The sequence below is a fragment of the Orcinus orca genome, unplaced genomic scaffold, assembly GCF_937001465.1.
Source record: "Orcinus orca unplaced genomic scaffold, mOrcOrc1.1 scaffold_73, whole genome shotgun sequence".
Lineage (NCBI taxonomy): Eukaryota > Metazoa > Chordata > Mammalia > Artiodactyla > Delphinidae > Orcinus > Orcinus orca.
This window is the reverse complement of record NW_026043836.1, coordinates 702,445-721,631: the sequence shown is the minus strand read 5'-3', so window position 1 is coordinate 721,631 and position 19,187 is coordinate 702,445. Positions and strand designations below refer to the sequence as shown.

Genomic DNA, 19,187 nt, shown 5'->3' with positions numbered 1-19,187 from the left:
CTCACTTCCCCCCGGTCAAAAGGGCCATCTGAAAAAAGTGTAAAATCCAGAAAGGCAGGACAGGCCATGGAGAACTGGGAGCCTTGTTATGCTGATGGGCGGGATGTAAATTGCCAACAGCCACTTGGGAGAAGTGTATGGTGTTTCCTGAAACATCTAAAAAACAAAGCAACAGAGCCTAGGGCACTTCCACTTATGGTCCTATAGCTTAGGGAAATTAAAATCCAAAAGACACAGCCACCCCAAAGTTTGGGACGGCTCTGTTTACAAGAACCTCGTTTACGGTACAAGTTCAATATCGCAGAAAGCAAAAAATGGATAAAGAAGTTGTGGTACTTACATACAATGCAATATCACTCAGCAATGACATCTATGTCATCAGGCCCATAGCAGCATAATGAGTGGATTCAGGTATGATGATTCTCACTGAAATAAGTCACACAGAAAAAGAAACATCATAAGATATCACTAATACACGGAATGTAAACTTGGCTACACAGGAACTGGATTACAAAACAGAACAGGGTCTCAAATTTAGAAAACCAACTTATGCTTGCTTAAGGGGAAAGGTGAGTTGGGGTGCTGCATAAAACCAGAGATTGAAATGAGCACAGATAAAGTTCCTGAAGCGAAATATGTAATAGACAAGAGCTACTCCTTTGCTCAACGAAATGGACTCAACATCCCATATTAAACATCTAAGAATGTACCTGACTAGTAAGTATCTTAAAACCTATGGATTGCTAAGTCTCCAAAAGAGAATCAAGCGTGTGTACAGGGGCATAAACACAGCAGTGATAGGATTGGAGAGGTTCGGTGAGCAAATGAAGACCCTTTGAAGTCACATTGCATGGTACCCATTCCACGGGTCTCAACTCTCCTGGTTTAAGGGATTTTTCCTTCAGCTAAAACATGCATGTGGAGCCCAGAGTATGATCAACCGTGTGATCGGGAGACGTGTTCAAATATGTCTCAGTTCTCGTCCCCTGGTACTCGGGTGCAACATTCCAGACGCTTTAATAACACTCTCCCGACTTGGAGAGTCAGTGCCTTTAACCTCCTGATTGGTGCAGTTTGCAGTTTCTGCGGAAGATGAACCGGAATAGGGAGGACCAATGAGAGACTAGCTGGAAGTGTCTGGACGGGCAAATTTAACTCTCATTTCCCACCAGGAAGAGAAATTAACAAAAGGCTCAGCGTGCCGTGCCGGAATCAGATTACGGCCTGAAGCAATCCTGCGGTGTTGCGGCCAGCTCACAAGAAAGCGAGTTGAAGAAAGGAGCTCAGAGGCACTGTAATCACAAACCTGCAGAGTTATAAATGACAGCTATCGTCCAAAAATATACTGAAGTAAGGCTGCCAAGATGACTTCAAAGCGGGGCAGAATTGCAAGAATCCGATTTCAGGATGTAGACTGGAATTGCATTTAAAGCATAGGAAAAGAGGCAGAACGTTGACAATGATGCACTTGGCCAAAAAGGGCGTACGTGTTTTTTCCTGAATATATTCAGGAAAAAAACGTGTACGCCCTTTTTGGCCAACCAAGCAAGCTTGCAAAGGAAATCTGCACTACAATGAAGTCTCACTTCCCCCCGGTCAAAAGGACCATCTGAAAAAAGTGTAAAATCCAGAAAGGCAGGACAGTCCATGGAGAACTGGGAGCCTTGTTATGCTGGTGGGTGGGATGTAAATTGCCAACAGCCACTGGGGAGAAGTGTGTGGTGTTTCCTGAAACATCTAAAAAACAAAGCAACAGAGCCTAGGGCACTTCCACTTATGGTCCTATAGCTTAGGGAAATTAAAATCAAAAAGACACAGCCACGGCAAAGTTTGCGACAGCTCTGGTTACAAGAACCTTGTTTATGGTACAAGTTCAGTATCGCAGAAAGTGAAAAATGGATAAAGAAGTTGTGGTACTTACGTACAATGCAATATCACTCAGCAATGACATCTATGTCATCAGGCCCATAGCAGCATAATGAGTGGATTCAGGTATGATGATTCTAACTGAAATAAGTCACACAGAAAAAGAAACATCATAAGATATCACTAATACACGGAATGTAAACTTGGCTACACAGGAACTGAATTTAAAAACAGAACATGGTCCCAAATTTAGAAAATCAACTTATGCTTGCTTAAGGGGAAAGGTGAGTTGGGGTGCTGCATAAAACCAGAGATTGAAATGAGCACAAATAAAGTTCCTTAAGCCAAATATGGAATAGACAAGAGCTACTCCTTGCTCAACGAAATGGACTCAACACCCCATATTAAACGCCTAATAATGTACCTGACTAGTAAGTATCTTAAAACCTATGGATTGCTATGTCTCTGAAAGTGAATCAATCGTGAGTACAGGGGCAAAAACGCAGCAGTGATAGGATAGGAGAGTTTTGGTGAGCAAATGAAGACCCTTTGAAGTCATATTGCATGGTACCCATTCCACGGGTCTCAACTCTCCAGGTTTAAGGGATTCTTCCTTCAGCTAAAACTTGCATGTGGAACCCAGAGTATGATCAACCGTGTGATCGGGAGACGTGTTCCAATATGTCTCAGTCTCGTCTCCTGGTACTCGGGTGCAACATTCCAGACGCTTTACGAACACTCTCCCGACTTGGAGAGTCAGTGCCTTTAACCTCCTGTTTGGCCCAGTTTGCAAATTCCGCGGAAGATGAACAGGAATAGGGAGAACCAATGAGAGACTAGCTGGAGGTGTCTGGACGGGAAAATTTAACTCTCATTTCCCACCAGGAAGATGAATTAACCAAAGGCTCAGCGTGCCATGCCGGAACCAAATTAGGGCCTGAAGCAATCCTGCGGTGTTGCGGCCAGCTCACAAGCAAGCGAGTTGAAGAAAGGAGCTCAGGGGCACTGTAATTCACAAATCTGCAGAGTTATAAATGACAGCTATCATCCAAAAATATACTGAAGTAAGGCTGCCAAGAGGACTTGAAAGCCGGGCAGAATTGCAGGAAACCGATTTCAGGAGGTAGACTGGAATTGCATTTAAAGCATAGGAAAAGAGGGAGAAGGTCGACAATGATGCACTTGGCCAAAAAGGGCGTATGCGTTTTTTCCTGAATATATTCAGGAAAAAACGCATACGCCCTTTTTGGCCAACCAAGCAAGCTTGCAAAGGAAATCTGCACTACAATGAAGTCTCACTTCTCCCTGGTCACAAGGGCCATCTGAAAAAAGTGTAAAATCCAGAAAGGCAGGACAGGCCATGGAGAACTGGGAGCCTTGTTATGCTGATGGGCGGGATGTAAATTGCCAACAGCCACTTGGGAGAAGTGTATGGTGTTTCCTGAAACATCTAAAAAACAAAGCAACAGAGCCTAGGGCACTTCCACTTATGGTCCTATAGCTTAGGGAAATTAAAATCAAAAAGACACAGCCACCCCAAAGTTTGGGATGGCTCTGTTTACAAGAAACTCGTTTACGGCACAAGTTCAATACCGCATAAAGCGAAAAATGGATAAAGAATTTGTGGTACTTACGTACAATGCAATATCACTCAGCAATGACATCTATGTCATCAGGCCCATAGCAGCATAATGAGTGCATTCAGGTATGATGATTCTAACTGAAATAAGTCACACAGAAAAAGAAACATCATAAGATATCACTAATACACGGAATGTAAACTTGGCTACACAGGAACTGAATTTCAAAACAGAACATGGTCCCAAATTTAGAAAATCAACTTATGCTTGCTTAAGGGGAAAGGTGAGTTGGGGTGCTGCATAAAACCAGAGATTGAAATGAGCACAAATAAAGTTCCTTAAGCCAAATATGTAATAGACAAGAGCTACTACTTGCTCAACGAAATGGACTCAAAACCCCATATTAAACGCCTAAGAATGTACCTGACTAGTAATATCTTAAAATCTATGGATTGCTATGTCTCCGAAAGAGAATCAAGCATGTGTAGAGGGGCATAAACGCAGCAGTGATAGGATTGGAGAGGTTCGGTGAGCAAACGAAGACCCTTTGAAGTCATATTGAATGGTACCCATTCCACGGGTCTCAACTCTCCAGGTTTAAGGGATTCTTCCTTCAGCTAAAACATGCATGTGGAACCCAGAGTATGATCAACCGTGTGATCGGGAGACTTGTTCAAATATGTCTCAGTTTTCCTCCCCTTGTACTTGGGTGCAACATTCCAGATGCTTTACTAACACTCTCCCGACTTGGAGAGTCAGTGCCTTTAACCTCCTGTTTGGCCCAGTTTGCAATTTCTGCGGAAGATGAACAGGAATAGGGAGAACCAATGAGAGACTAGCTGGAGGTGTCTGGACGGGCAAATTTAACTCTCATTTCCCACCAGGAAGAGGAATTAACCAAAGGCACAGCGTGCCGTGCCGGAACCAGATTAGGGCCTGAAGCAATCCTGCGGTGTTGCGGCCAGCTCACAAGAAAGCTAGTTGAAGAAAGGAGCTCAGGGGCACTGTAATTCACAAACCTGCAGAGTTATAAATGACAGCTATCGTCCAAAAATATACTGAAGTAAGTCTGCCAAGAGGACTTGAAAGCGGGGCAGAATAGCAGGAAACCGATTTCAGGAGGTAGACTGGAATTGCATTTAAAACATAGGAAAAGAGGCAGAACGTTGACAATGATGCACTTGGCCAAAAAGGGCATATGCGTTTTTTCCTGAATATATTCAGGAAAAAGCGCATATGCCCTTTTTGGCCAACCAAGCAAGCTTGCAAAGGAAATCTGCACTACAATGAAGTCTCACTTACCCCTGGTCAAGAGGGCCATATGAAAAAAGTGTAAAATCCAGAAAGGCAAGACAGGCCATGGAGAACTGGGAGCCTTGTTATGGTGATGGGCGTGATGAAAATTGCGAACAGGCACTCAGGAGAAGTGTATGGTGTTTCCTGAAATATCTAAAAAACAAAGCAACAGAGCCTAGGGCAGTTCCACTTATGGTCCTATAGCTTAGGGAAATTAAAATCAAAAAGACACAGCGACCCCAATGTTTGGGACGGCTCTGTTTACAAGAACCTCGTTTACGGTGCAAGTTCAATATCGCAGAAAGTGAAAACTTGATAAAGAAGTTGTGGTACTTACGTACAATGCAATATCCCTCAGCAATGAAATCTATGTCATCAGGCCCATAGCAGCATAATGAGTGGATTCAGGTATGATGATTCTAACTGAAATAAGTCACACAGAAAAAGAAACATCATAAGATATCACTAATACACGGAATGTAAACTTGGCTACACGGGAACTCGATTACAAAACAGAACAGGGTCTCAAATTTAGAAAATCAACTTATGCTTGCTTAAGGGGAAAGGTGAGTTGGGGTGCTGCATAAAACCAGAGATTGAAATGAACACAGATAAAGTTCCTTAAGCCAAATACGTAATAGACAACAGCTACTCCTTGCTCAACGAAATGGACTCAACACCCCATATTAAACGCCTAAGAATGTACCTGACTAGTAAGTATCTTAAAACCTATGGATTGCTATGTCTCCGAAAGAGAATCAAGCGTGTGTACAGGGGCATAAACACAGCAGTGATAGGATTGGAGAGGTTCGGTGAGCAAATGAAGACCCTTTGAAATCATATTGCATGGTACCCATTCCACGGGTCTCAACTCTCCAGGTTTAAGGGATTCTTCCTTCAGCTAAAACATGCATGTGGAACCCAGAGTATGATCAACCGTGTGATCGGGAGACGTGTTCAAATATGTCTCAGTTTTCCTCCCCTGGTACTCGGGTGCAACATTCCAGATGCTTTACTAACACTCTCCCGACTTGGAGAGTCAGTGCCTTTAACCTCTTGTTTAGCCCAGTTTGCAATTTCTGTGGAAGATGAACAGGAATAGGGAGAACCGATGAGAGACTAGCTGGAGCTGCCTGGACGGGCAAATTTAACTCTCATTTCCCACCAGGAAGAGGAATTAACCAAAGGCTCAGCGTGCCATGCCGGAACCAGATTAGGGCCTGAAGCAATCCTGCGGTGTTGCGGCCAGCTCACAAGAAAGCGAGTTGAAGAAAGGAGCTCAGGGGCACTGTAATTCACATACCTACAGAGTTATAAATGACAGCTCTCGTCTAAAAATATACTGAAGTAAGGCTGCTAAGAGGACTTGAAAGCGGGGCAGAATTGCAGGAAACCGATTTCAGGAGGTAGACTGGAATTGCATTTAAAGCATAGGAAAAGAGGCAGAACGTCCACAATGATGCACTTGGCCAAAAAGGGCGTATGCGTTTTTTCCTGAATATATTCAGGAAAAAACGCATACGCACTTTTTGCCCAACCAAGCAAGCTTGCAAAGGAAATCTGCACTACAATGAAATCTCACTTCCCCCCGGTCAAAAGGGCCATCTGAAAAAAGTGTAAAATCCAGAAAGGCAGGACAGGCCATGGAGAACTGGGAGCCTTGTTATGCTGATGGGCGGGATGTAAATTGCCAACAGCCACTTGGGAGAAGTGTATGGTGTTTCCTGAAACATCTAAAAAACAAAGCAACAGAGCCTAGGGCACTTCCACTTATGGTCCTATAGCTTAGGGAAATTAAAATCCAAAAGACACAGCCACCCCAAAGTTTGGGACGGCTCTGTTTACAAGAACCTCGTTTACGGTACAAGTTCAATATCGCAGAAAGCAAAAAATGGATAAAGAAGTTGTGGTACTTACATACAATGCAATATCACTCAGCAATGACATCTATGTCATCAGGCCCATAGCAGCATAATGAGTGGATTCAGGTATGATGATTCTCACTGAAATAAGTCACACAGAAAAAGAAACATCATAAGATATCACTAATACACGGAATGTAAACTTGGCTACACAGGAACTGGATTACAAAACAGAACAGGGTCTCAAATTTAGAAAACCAACTTATGCTTGCTTAAGGGGAAAGGTGAGTTGGGGTGCTGCATAAAACCAGAGATTGAAATGAGCACAGATAAAGTTCCTGAAGCGAAATATGTAATAGACAAGAGCTACTCCTTTGCTCAACGAAATGGACTCAACATCCCATATTAAACATCTAAGAATGTACCTGACTAGTAAGTATCTTAAAACCTATGGATTGCTATGTCTCCAAAAGAGAATCAAGCGTGTGTACAGGGGCATAAACACAGCAGTGATAGGATTGGAGAGGTTCGGTGAGCAAATGAAGACCCTTTGAAGTCACATTGCATGGTACCCATTCCACGGGTCTCAACTCTCCTGGTTTAAGGGATTTTTCCTTCAGCTAAAACATGCATGTGGAGCCCAGAGTATGATCAACCGTGTGATCGGGAGACGTGTTCAAATATGTCTCAGTTCTCGTCCCCTGGTACTCGGGTGCAACATTCCAGACGCTTTAATAACACTCTCCCGACTTGGAGAGTCAGTGCCTTTAACCTCCTGATTGGTGCAGTTTGCAGTTTCTGCGGAAGATGAACCGGAATAGGGAGGACCAATGAGAGACTAGCTGGAAGTGTCTGGACGGGCAAATTTAACTCTCATTTCCCACCAGGAAGAGAAATTAACAAAAGGCTCAGCGTGCCGTGCCGGAATCAGATTAGGGCCTGAAGCAATCCTGCGGTGTTGCGGCCAGCTCACAAGAAAGCGAGTTGAAGAAAGGAGCTCAGAGGCACTGTAATCACAAACCTGCAGAGTTATAAATGACAGCTATCGTCCAAAAATATACTGAAGTAAGGCTGCCAAGATGACTTCAAAGCGGGGCAGAATTGCAAGAATCCGATTTCAGGATGTAGACTGGAATTGCATTTAAAGCATAGGAAAAGAGGCAGAACGTTGACAATGATGCACTTGGCCAAAAAGGGCGTACGTGTTTTTTCCTGAATATATTCAGGAAAAAAACGTGTACGCCCTTTTTGGCCAACCAAGCAAGCTTGCAAAGGAAATCTGCACTACAATGAAGTCTCACTTCCCCCCGGTCAAAAGGGCCATCTGAAAAAAGTGTAAAATCCAGAAAGGCAGGACAGTCCATGGAGAACTGGGAGCCTTGTTATGCTGGTGGGTGGGATGTAAATTGCCAACAGCCACTGGGGAGAAGTGTGTGGTGTTTCCTGAAACATCTAAAAAACAAAGCAACAGAGCCTAGGGCACTTCCACTTATGGTCCTATAGCTTAGGGAAATTAAAATCAAAAAGACACAGCCACGGCAAAGTTTGCGACAGCTCTGGTTACAAGAACCTTGTTTATGGTACAAGTTCAGTATCGCAGAAAGTGAAAAATGGATAAAGAAGTTGTGGTACTTACGTACAATGCAATATCACTCAGCAATGAAATCTATGTCATCAGGCCCATAGCAGCATAATGACTGGATTCAGGTATGATGATTCTAACTGAAATAAGTCACACAGAAAAAGAAACATCATAAGATATCACTAATACACGGAATGTAAACTTGCTACACAGGAACTGAATTACAAAACAAAACAGGGTCTGAAATTTAGAAAACCAACTTATGCTTGCTTAAGGGGAAAGGTGAGTTGGGGGGCTGCATAAAACCAGAGATTGAAATGAGCACAGATATAGTTCTTTAAGCCAAATATGTAATAGACAAGAGCTACTACTTGCTCAACGAAATGGACTCAACACCCCATATTAAATGCCTAAGAATGTGCCTGACTAGTAAGTATCTTAAAACCTATGGATTGCTATGTCTCCGAAAGAGAATCAAGCGTGTGTACAGGGGCATAAACGCAGCAGTGATAGGATTGGAGAGGTGCGGTGAGCAAATGAAGACCCTTTGAAGTCATATTGCATGGTAACGGTTCCACGGGTCTCAACTCTCCAGGTTTAAGGGATTCTTCCTTCAGCTAAAGCATGCATGTGGAACCCAGAGTATGATCAACCGTGTGATCGGGAGACGTGTTCCAATATGTCTCAGTTCTCGTCCCCTGGTACTCGGGTGCAACATTCCAGACGCTTTACTAACGCTCTGCCGACTTGGAGAGTCAGTGCCTTTAACCTCCTGTTTGGCCCAGTTTGCAATTTCTGCGGAAGATGAACAGGAATAGGGAGAACCGATGAGAGACTAGCTGGAGGTGTCTGGACGGGCAAATTTAACTCTCATTTCCCACCAGTTAGAGGAATTTACCAAAGGCTCAGCGGGCCGTGCCGGAACCAGATTAGGGCCTGAAGCAATCCTGCGGTGTTGCAGCCAGCGCACAAGAAAGCGAGTTGAAGAAAGGAGCTCAGGGGCACTGTAATTCACAAACCTGCAGAGTTATAAATGACAGCTATCGTCCAAAAATATACTGAAGTAAGGCTGCCAAGAGGACTTGAAAGTGGGGCAGAATTGCAGGAAACCGATTTCTAGAGGTGGACTGGAATTGCATTTAAAGCATAGGAAAAGAGGCAGAACATCCACAATGATGCACTTGGCCAAAAAGGGCGTATGCTTTTTTTCCTGAATATATTCAGGAAAAAAAGCATACGCCCTTTTTGGCCAACCAAGCAAGCTTGCAAAGGAAATCTGCACTACAATGAAGTCTCACTTCCCCCCAGTCAAAAGGGCCATCTGAAAAAAGTGTAAAATCCAGAAAGGCAGGACAGGCCATGGAGAACTGGGAGCCTTGTTATGCTGATGGGCGGGATGTAAATTGCCAACAGCCACTCCGGAGAAGTGTATGGTGTTTCCTGAAACATCTAAAAAACAAAGCAACAGAGCCTAGGTCAATTCCGCTTATGGTCCTATAGTTTAGGAATATTAAAATCAAAAAGACACAGCCACCCCAAAGTTTGGAACGGCTCTGTTTACAAGAACCTCGTTTACGGTACAAGTTCAATATCGCAGAAAGCGAAAAATGGATAAAGAAGTTGTGCTACTTACGTACAATGCAATATCACTCAGCAATGAAATCTATGTCATCGGCCCATAGCAGCATAATGAGTGGATTCAGGTATGATGATTGTAACTGAAATAAGTCACACAGGAAAAGAAACATCATAAGATATCACTAATACACGGAATGTAAACTTGGCTACACAGAACTGAATTACAAAACAGAACCGGGTCTCAAATTTAGAAAACCAACTTATGCTTGCTTAAGGGGACAGGTGAGTTGGGGTGCTGCATAAAACCAGAGATTGAAATGAGCACAGATAAGGTTCCTTAAGCCAAATATGGAATAGACAAGAGCTACTCCTTGCTCAACGAAATGGACTCAAAATCCAAAATTAAACGCCTAAAAATGTACCTGACTAGTAAGTATATTAAAACCTACGGATTGCTATGTCTCTGAAAGAGAATCAAGCGTGAGTACAGGGGCATAAACGCAGCAGTGATAGGATTGGAGAGCTTCGGTGAGCAAATGAAGACCCTTTGAAGTCATATTGCATGGTACCCATTCCACGGGTCTCAACTCTCCAGGTTTAAGGGATTCTTCCTTCAGCTAAAACATGCATGTGGAACCCAGAGTATGATCAACCGTGTGATCGGGAGACGTGTTCCAATATGTCTCAGTTCTATTCCCCTGGTACTCGGGTGCAACATTCCAGATGCTTAACTGACACTCTCCCGACTTGGAGAGTCAGTGCCTTTAACCTCCTGTTTGGCCCAGTTTGCAATTTCTGCGGAAGATGAACAGGAATAGGGAGAACCAATGAGAGACTACCTGGAGGTGTCTGGACAGGCAAATTTAACTCTCATTTCCCACCAGGAAGAGGAATTAAGCAAAGGCTCAGCGTGCCGTTCCAGAAGAAGATTAGGGCCTGAAGCAATCCTGCGGTGTTGCGGCCATGTCACAAGAAAGCGAGTTGAAGAAAGGAGCTCAGGGGCACTGTAATTCACAAACCTGCAGAGTTATAAATGACAGCTATCGTCCAAAAATATACTGAAGTAAGGCTGCCAAGAGGACTTGAAAGCGGGGCAGAATTGCAGGAAACCGATTTCAGGAGGTAGACTGGAATTGCATTTAAAGCAAAGGAAAAGAGGCAGAAAGTGCACAATGATGCACTTGGCCAAAAAGGGCGTATTCGTTTTTTCCTGAATATATTCAGGAAAAAAGGCATATGTCCATTTTGGCCAACCAAGCAACCTTGCAAAGGAAATCTGCACTACAATGAAGTCTCACTTCCCCCTGGTCAAAACGGTCATCTGAAAAAAGTGTAAAATCGAGAAAGGCAGGACAGGCCATGGAGAATTGGGAGCCTTGTTATGCTGATGGGCGGGATGTAAATTGCCAACAGCCACTCGGGAGAAGTGTATGGTGTTTCCTGAAACATCTAAAAAACAGAGGAACAGAGCCTAGGGCAATTCCACTTATGGTCCTATAGCTTAGGGAAATTAAAATCAAAAAGACACAGCCACCCTAAAGTTTGGGATGGCTCTGTTTACAAGAACCGCATTTATGGTACAAGTTCAATATCGCAGAAAGCGAAAAATGGATAAAGAAGGTGTGGTACTTACGTACAATGCAATATCACTCAGCAATGAAATCTATGTCATCAGGCCCATAGCAGCATAATGAGTGGATTCAGGTATGATGATTTTAACTGAAATAAGTCACACAGAAAAAGAAACATCATAAGGTATCACTAATACACGGAATGTAAACTTGGCTACAGAGGAACTGAATTACAAAACAGAACAGGGTCTCAAATTTAGAAAACCAACTTATGCTTGTTTAAGGGGAAAGGCGAGATGGGGTGCTGCATAAAATCAGAGATTGAAATGAGCACAGATAAAGTTCCTTAAGTGAAATATGTAATAGACAAGAGCTACTCCTTGTTCAACGAAATGGACTCAACACCCCATGTTAAACGTCTAAGAATGTACCTGACTAGTAAGTATCTTAAAACCTATGGATTGCTATATCTCTGAAACAGAATCAAGCATGTGTACCGGGGCATAAACGCAGCAGTGATAGGATTGGAGAGGTTCGGTGAGCAAACAAAGACCCTTTGAAGTCATATTGCATGGTACCCATTCCACGGGTCTCAACTCTCCAGGTTTAAGGGATTCTTCCTTCAGCTAAAACATGCATGTGGAACTCAGAGTATGATCAACCGTGAGATTGGGAGACATGTTCCAATATGTCTCAGTTCTCGCCCCTGGTACTCAGGTGCAACATTCCAGACGCTTTACTAAAACTCTCCCGACTTGGAGAGTCAGTGCCTTTAACCTCCTGTTTGGCCCAGTTTGCAATTTCTGCGGAAGATGAACAGGAATAGGGAGAACCAATGAGAGACTAGCTGGAGGTGTCTGGACGGGCAAATTTAACTCTCATTTCCCACCAGGAAGAGGAATTAACCAAAGGCTCAGCGTGCCGTGCCAGAACCTGATTTGGGCCTGAAGGAATCCTGCGGTGTTGCCGCCAGCTCACAAGAAAGTGAGTTGAAGAAAGGAGCTCAGGGGCACTGTAATTCACAAACCTGCAGAGTTATAAATGACAGCTATCGTCCAAAAATATACTGAAGTAAGGCTGCCAAGAGGACTTGAAAGCAGGGCAGAATTGCAGGAAACCGATTTCAGGAGGTAGACTGGAATTGCATTTAAAGCATAGGAAAAGAGGCAGAACGTCGACAATGATGCACTTGGCCAAAAAGGGCGTATGCGTTTTTTCCTGAATATATTCAGGAAAAAACGCATACGCCCTTTTTGGCCAACCAAGCAAGCTTGCAAAGGAAATCTGCACTACAATGAAGTCTCACTTCCTCCCGGTCAAAAGGACCACTGAAAAAAGTGTAAAATCCAGAAAGGCAGGACAGGCCATGGAGAACTGGGAGCCTTGTTATGCTGATGGGCGGGATGTATATTGCCAACAGCCACTTGGGAGAAGTGTATGGTGTTTCCTGAAACATCTAAAAAACAGAGGAACAGAGCCTAGGGCAATTCCACTTATGGCCCTATAGCTTAGGGAAATTAAAATCAAAAAGACACAGCCACCCCAACGTTTGGGACGGCTCTGTTTACAAGAAACTCGTTTACGGGACAAGTTCAATATCACAGAAAGTGAAAAATGGATAAAGAAGTTGTGGTACTTACGTACAATGCAACATCACTCAGCAATGAAACCTATGTCATCAGGCCCGTAGCAGCATAATGAGTGGATTCAGGTATGATGATTCTAACTGAAATAAGTCACACAGAAAAAGAAACATCATAAGATATCACTAATACACGGAATGTAAACTTGGCTACACAGGCACTGAATTACAAAACAGAACAGGGTCTCAAATTTAGAAAACCAACTTATGCTTGCTTAAGGGGAAAGGTGAGTTGGGGTGCTGCATAAAACCAGAGATTGAAATGAGCACAGATAAAGTTCCTTAAGCCAAATATGGAATAGACAAGAGCTACTCCTTGCTCAACGAAATGGACTCAACACCCCATATTAAACGCCTGAGAATGTACCTGACTAGTAAGTGTCTTAAAACTTATGGATTGCTATGTCTCCGAAAGAGAATCAAGTGTGTGTACAGGGGCATAAACGCAGCAGTGATAGGATTGGAGAGGTTCGGTGAGAAAATGAAGACCCTTTGAAGTCATACTGCATGGTACCCATTCCATGGGTCTCAACTCTCCAGGTTTAAGGGATTCTTCCTTCAGCTAAAACATGCATGTGGAACCCACAGTATGATCAACCGTGTGATCAGGAGACGTGTTCCAATGTCTCAGTTCTCGTCCCCTGGTACTCGGGTGCAACATTCCAGACGCTTTACTAACACTCTCCCGAGTTGGAGAGTCAGTGCCTTTAACCTCCTGTTTGGCCCAGTTTGCAATTTCTGCGGAAGATGAACAGGAATAGGGAGAACCAATGAGAGACTAGCTGGAGGTTTCTGGACGGGCAAATTTAACTCTCATTTCCCAACAGGAAGAGGAATTAACCAAAGGCTCAGCGTGCCATGCCAGAACCAGATTAGGGCCTGAAGCAATCCTGCGGTGTTGCGGCCAGCTCACAAGAAAGCGAGTTGAAGAAAGGAGCTCAGGGGCACTGTAATTCACAAACCTGCAGAGTTATAAATGACAGCTATCGTCCAAAAATATACTGAAGTAAGGCTGCCAAGAGGACTTGAAAGTGGGGCAGAATTGCACGAAACCGATTTCAGGAGGTAGACTGGAATTGCATTTAAAGCATAGGAAAAGAGGCAGAATGTCGACAATGATGCACTTGGCCAAAAAGGGCGTATGCGTTTTTTCCTGAATATATTCAGGAAAAAACGCATACGCACTTTTTGGCCAACCAAGCAAGCTTGCAAAGGAAATCTGCACTACAATGAAGTCTCACTTCCCCCCGGTCAAAACGGCCATCTGAAAAAAGTGTAAAATCCAGAAAGGCAGGACAGGCCATGGAGAATTGGGAGCCTTGTTTTGCTAATGGGCGGGATGTAAATTGTCAACAGCCACTCGGGAGAAGTGTATGGTGCTTCCTGAAACATCTAAAAAACAGAGGAACAGAGCCTAGGGCAATTCCACTTATGGTCCTATAGTTAAGGGAAATTAAAATAAAAAAGACACAGCCACCCAAAAGTTTGTGACGGCTCTCTTTACAAGAACCTAATTTACGGGAGAAGTTCAATATCACAGAAAGTGAAAAATGGATAAAGAATTTGTGGTACTTACGTAGAATGCAATATCACTCAGCAATGAAATCTATGTCATCAGGCCCATAGCAGCATAATGAGTGGATTCAGGTATGATGATTCTAACTGAAATAAGTCACATAGAAAAAGAAACATCATAAGATATCACTAATACACGGAATGTAAACTTGGCTACACAGGAACTGGATTACAAAAGAGAACAGGGTCTCAAATTTAGAAAACCATCTTATGATTGCTTAAGGGGAAAGGTGAGTTGGGGTGCTGCATAAAACCAGAGATTGAAATGAGCACAGATAAAGTTCCTTAAGCCAAATATGTAATAGACAAGAGCTACTCCTTGCTCAACGAAATGGACTCAACACCCCATATTAAACACCTAACAATGTACCTGACTAGTAAGTATCTTAAAACCTATGGATCGCTATGTCTCCGAAAGAGAATCAAGCGTGTGTACAGGGGCATAAACGCAGCAGTGATAGGATTGGAGAGGTTCGGTGAGCAAATGAAGACCCTTTGAAGTCATATTGCATGGTACCCATTCCACGGGTCTCAACTCTCCAACTTAAGGGATTCTTCCTTAGGCGAAATCATGCATGTGGAACCCAGAGTATGATCAGCCGTGTGATCGGGAGACGTGTTCCAATATGTCTCAGTTCTCGTCCCCTGGTACTCGGGTGCAACATTCCAGACGCTTTACGAACACTCTCCCGACTTGGAGAGTCAGTGCCTTTAACCTCCTGTTTGGCCCAGTTTGCAATTTCTGCGGAAGATGAACAGGAATAGGGAGAACCAATGAGAGACTAGCTGGAGGTGTCTGGACGGGCAAATTTAACTCTCATTTCCCACCAGGAAGAGGAATTAACCAAAGGCTCAGCGTGCCGTGCCGGAACCAGATTAAGGCCTGAAGCAATCCTGCGGTGTTGCGGCCAGCTCACAAGAAAGCGAGTTGAAGAAAGGAGCTCAGGGGCACTGTAATTCACAAACCTGCAGAGTTATAAATGACAGCTATCGTCCAAAAATATACTGAAGTAAGGCTGCCAAGAGGACTTGAAAGCAGGGCAGAATTGCAGGAAACCAATTTCAGGAGGTACACTGGAATTGCATTTAAAGCATAGGAAAAGAGGCAAAACGTCGACAATGATGCACTTGGCCAAAAAGGGCGTATGCGTTTTTTCCTGAATATATTCAGGAAAAAACGCATACGCCCTTTTTGGCCAACCAAGCAAGCTTGCAAAGGAAATCTGCACTACAATGAAGTCTCACTTCCCCCGGTCAAAAGGACCACTGAAAAAAGTGTAAAATCCAGAAAGGCAGGACAGGCCATGGAGAACTGGGAGCCTTGTTATGCTGATGGGCGGGATGTATATTGCCAACAGCCACTCGGGAGAAGTGTATGGTGTTTCCTGAAACATCTAAAAAATGAGGAACAGAGCCTAGGGCAATTCCACTTATGGCCCTATAGCTTAGGGAAATTAAAATCAAAAAGACACAGCCACCCCAACGTTTGGGACGGCTCTGTTTACAAGAAACTCGTTTACGGGACAAGTTCAATATCACAGAAAGTGAAAAATGGATAAAGAAGTTGTGGTACTTACGTACAATGCAACATCACTCAGCAATGAAACGTATGTCATCAGGCCCGTAGCAGCATAATGAGTGGATTCAGGTATGATGATTCTAACTGAAATAAGTCACACAGAAAAAGAAACATCATAAGATATCACTAATACACGGAATGTAAACTTGGCTACACAGGAACTGAATTACAAAACAGAACAGGGTCTCAAATTTAGAAAACCAACTTATGCTTGCTTAAGGGGAAAGGTGAGTTGGGGTGCTGCATAAAACCAGAGATTGAAATGAGCACAGATAAAGTTCCTTAAGCCAAATATGTAATAGACAAGAGCTACTCCTTGCTCAACGAAATGGACTCAACACCCCATATTAAACGCCTAAGAATGTACCTGACTACTAATTATCTTAAAACCTATGGATTGCTATGTCTCCGAAAGAGAATCAAGCATGTGTACAGGGGCATAAACGCAGCAGTGATAGGATTGGAGAGGTTCGGTGAGCAAACAAAGAGCCTTTGAAGTCATATTGCATGGTACCCATTCCACGGGTCTCAACTCTCCAGGTTTAAGGGATTCTTCCTTCAGCAAAATCATGCATGTGGAACCCAGAGTATGATCAACCGTGTGATCAGGAGACGTGTTCCAATATGTCTCAGTTCTATTACCCTGGTACTCGGGTGCAACATTCCAGACGCTTAACTGACACTCTCCCGACTTGGAGAGTCAGTGCCTTTAACCTCCTGTTTGGCCCAGTTTGCAATTTCTGCGGAAGATGAACAGGAATAGGGAGAACCAATGAGAGACAAGCTGGAGGTGTCTGGACGGGCAAATTTAACTCTCATTTCCCACCAGGAAGAGGAATTAACCAAAGGCTCAGCATGCCGTGCCGGAAGCAGATTAGGGCCTGAAGCAATCCTGCGGTGTTGCGGCCAGCTCACAAGAAAGTGAGTTGAAGAAAGGAGCTCAGGGGCACTGTAATTCACAAACCTGCAGAGTTATAAATGACAGCTATCGTCCAAAAATATACTGAAGTAAGGCTGCCAAGAGGACTTGAAAGCGGGGCAGAATTGCAGGAAACCGATTTCAGGAGGTAGACTGGAATTGCATTTAAAGCATAGGAAAAGAGGCAGAAAGTCGACAATGATGCACTTGGCCAAAAAGGGCGTATTTGTTTTTTCCTGAATATATTCAGGAAAAAAGGCATAGGTCCTTTTTGGCCAACCAAGCAAGCTTGCAAAAGAAATCTGCACTACAATGAAGTCTCACTTCTCCCCGGTCAAAAGGGCCACTGAAAGAAGTGTAAAATCCAGAAAGGCAGGACAGGCCATGGAGAACTGGGAGCCCTGTTATGCTGATGGGCGGGATGTAAATTGCCAACAGCCACTCGGGAGAAGTGTATGGTGTTTCCTGAAACATCTAAAAAACAGATGAACAGAGCCTAGGGCACTTCCACTTATGGTCCTATAGCTTAGGAAAATTAAAATCAAAAAGACACAGCCACCCAAATGTTTTGGATGGCTCTGTTTACAAGAACCTCGTTTATGGTACAAGTGCAATATCGCAGAAAGTGAAAAATGGATAAAGAAGTTGTGGTACTTACGTACAATACAATATCACTCAGCAATGAAACGTATGTCATCAGGCCCGTAGCAGCATAATGAGTGGATTCAGGTATGATGATTCTAACTGAAATAAGTCACACAGAAAAAGAAACATCATAAGATATCACTAATACACGGAATGTAAACTTGGCTACACAGGAACTGGATTACAAAACAGAACAGGGTCTCAAATTTAGAAAACCAACTTATGCTTGCTTAAGGGGAAAGGTGAGTTGGGGTGCTGCATAAAACCAGAGATTGAAATGAGCACAGATAAAGTTCCTTAAGCCAAATATGGAATAGACAAGAGCTACTCCTTGCTCAACGAAATGGACTCAACACCCCATATTAAACGCCTGAGAATGTACCTGACTAGTAAGTATCTTAAATCCTATGGATTGCTATGTCTCCGAAAGAGAATCAAGCGTGTGTACAGGGGCATAAATGCAGCAGTGATAGGATTGGAGAGGTTCGGTGAGAAAATGAAGACCCTTTGAAGTCATATTGCATGGTACCCATTCCACGGGTCTCAACTCTCCAGGTTTAAGGGATTCTTCCTTCAGCTAAAACATGCATGTGGAACCCACAGTATGATCAACCGTGTGATCGGGAGACGTGTTCCAATGTCTCAGTTCTCATCCCCTGGTACTTGGGTGCAACATTCCAGACGCTTTACTAACACTCTCCCGAGTTGGAGAGTCAGTGCCTTTAAACTCCTGTTTGGCGCAGTTTGCAATTTCTGCGGAAGATGAACAGGAATAGGGAGAACCAATGAGAGACTAGCTGGAGGTTTCTGGACGGGCAAATTTAACTCTCATTTCCCACCAGGAAGAGGAATTAACCAAAGGCTCAGCGTGCCGTGCCGGAAGCAGATTAGGGCCTGAAGCAATCCTGCGGTGTTGCGGCCAGCTCACAAGAAAGCGAGTTGAAGAAAGGAGCTCAGGGGCACTGTAATTCACAAACCTGCAGAGTTATAAATGACAGCTATCGTCCAAAAATATACTGAAGTAAGGCTGCCAAGAGGACTTGAAAGTGGGGCAAATTTGCAGGAAACCGATTTCAGGAGGTAGTCTGGAATTGCACTTAAAGCATAGGAAAAGAGGCAGAACGTCGACAATGATGCACTTGGCCAAAAAGGGCGTATGCGTTTTTTCCTGAATATATTCAAGAAAAAACGCATACGCCCTTTTTGGCCAAACAAGCAAGCTTGCAAAGGAAATCTGCACTACAATGAAATCTCACTTCCCCCCGGTCAAAAGGAACACTGAAAAAAGTGTAAAATCCAGAAAGGCAGGACAGGCCATGGAGAACTGGGAGCCTTGTTATGCTGATGGGCGGGATGTATATTGCCAACAGCCACTTGGGAGAAGTGTATGGTGTTTCCTGAAACATCTAAAAAACAAAGCAACAGAGCCTAGGGCACTTCCACTTATGGCCCTATAGCTTAGGGAAATTAAAATCAAAAAGACACAGCCACA

At 43.7% G+C, this 19,187-nt stretch overlaps 1 long non-coding RNA gene across 5 annotated transcripts in view; it reads right to left on the bottom strand.

Moving 5' to 3' along the window:
- Nucleotides 1-19,187, bottom strand: part of LOC125963199 (uncharacterized) — a 657,652-nt gene that overhangs the window by 484,935 nt on the left and 153,530 nt on the right. The gene's annotated exons all lie outside the window — the stretch shown is intronic.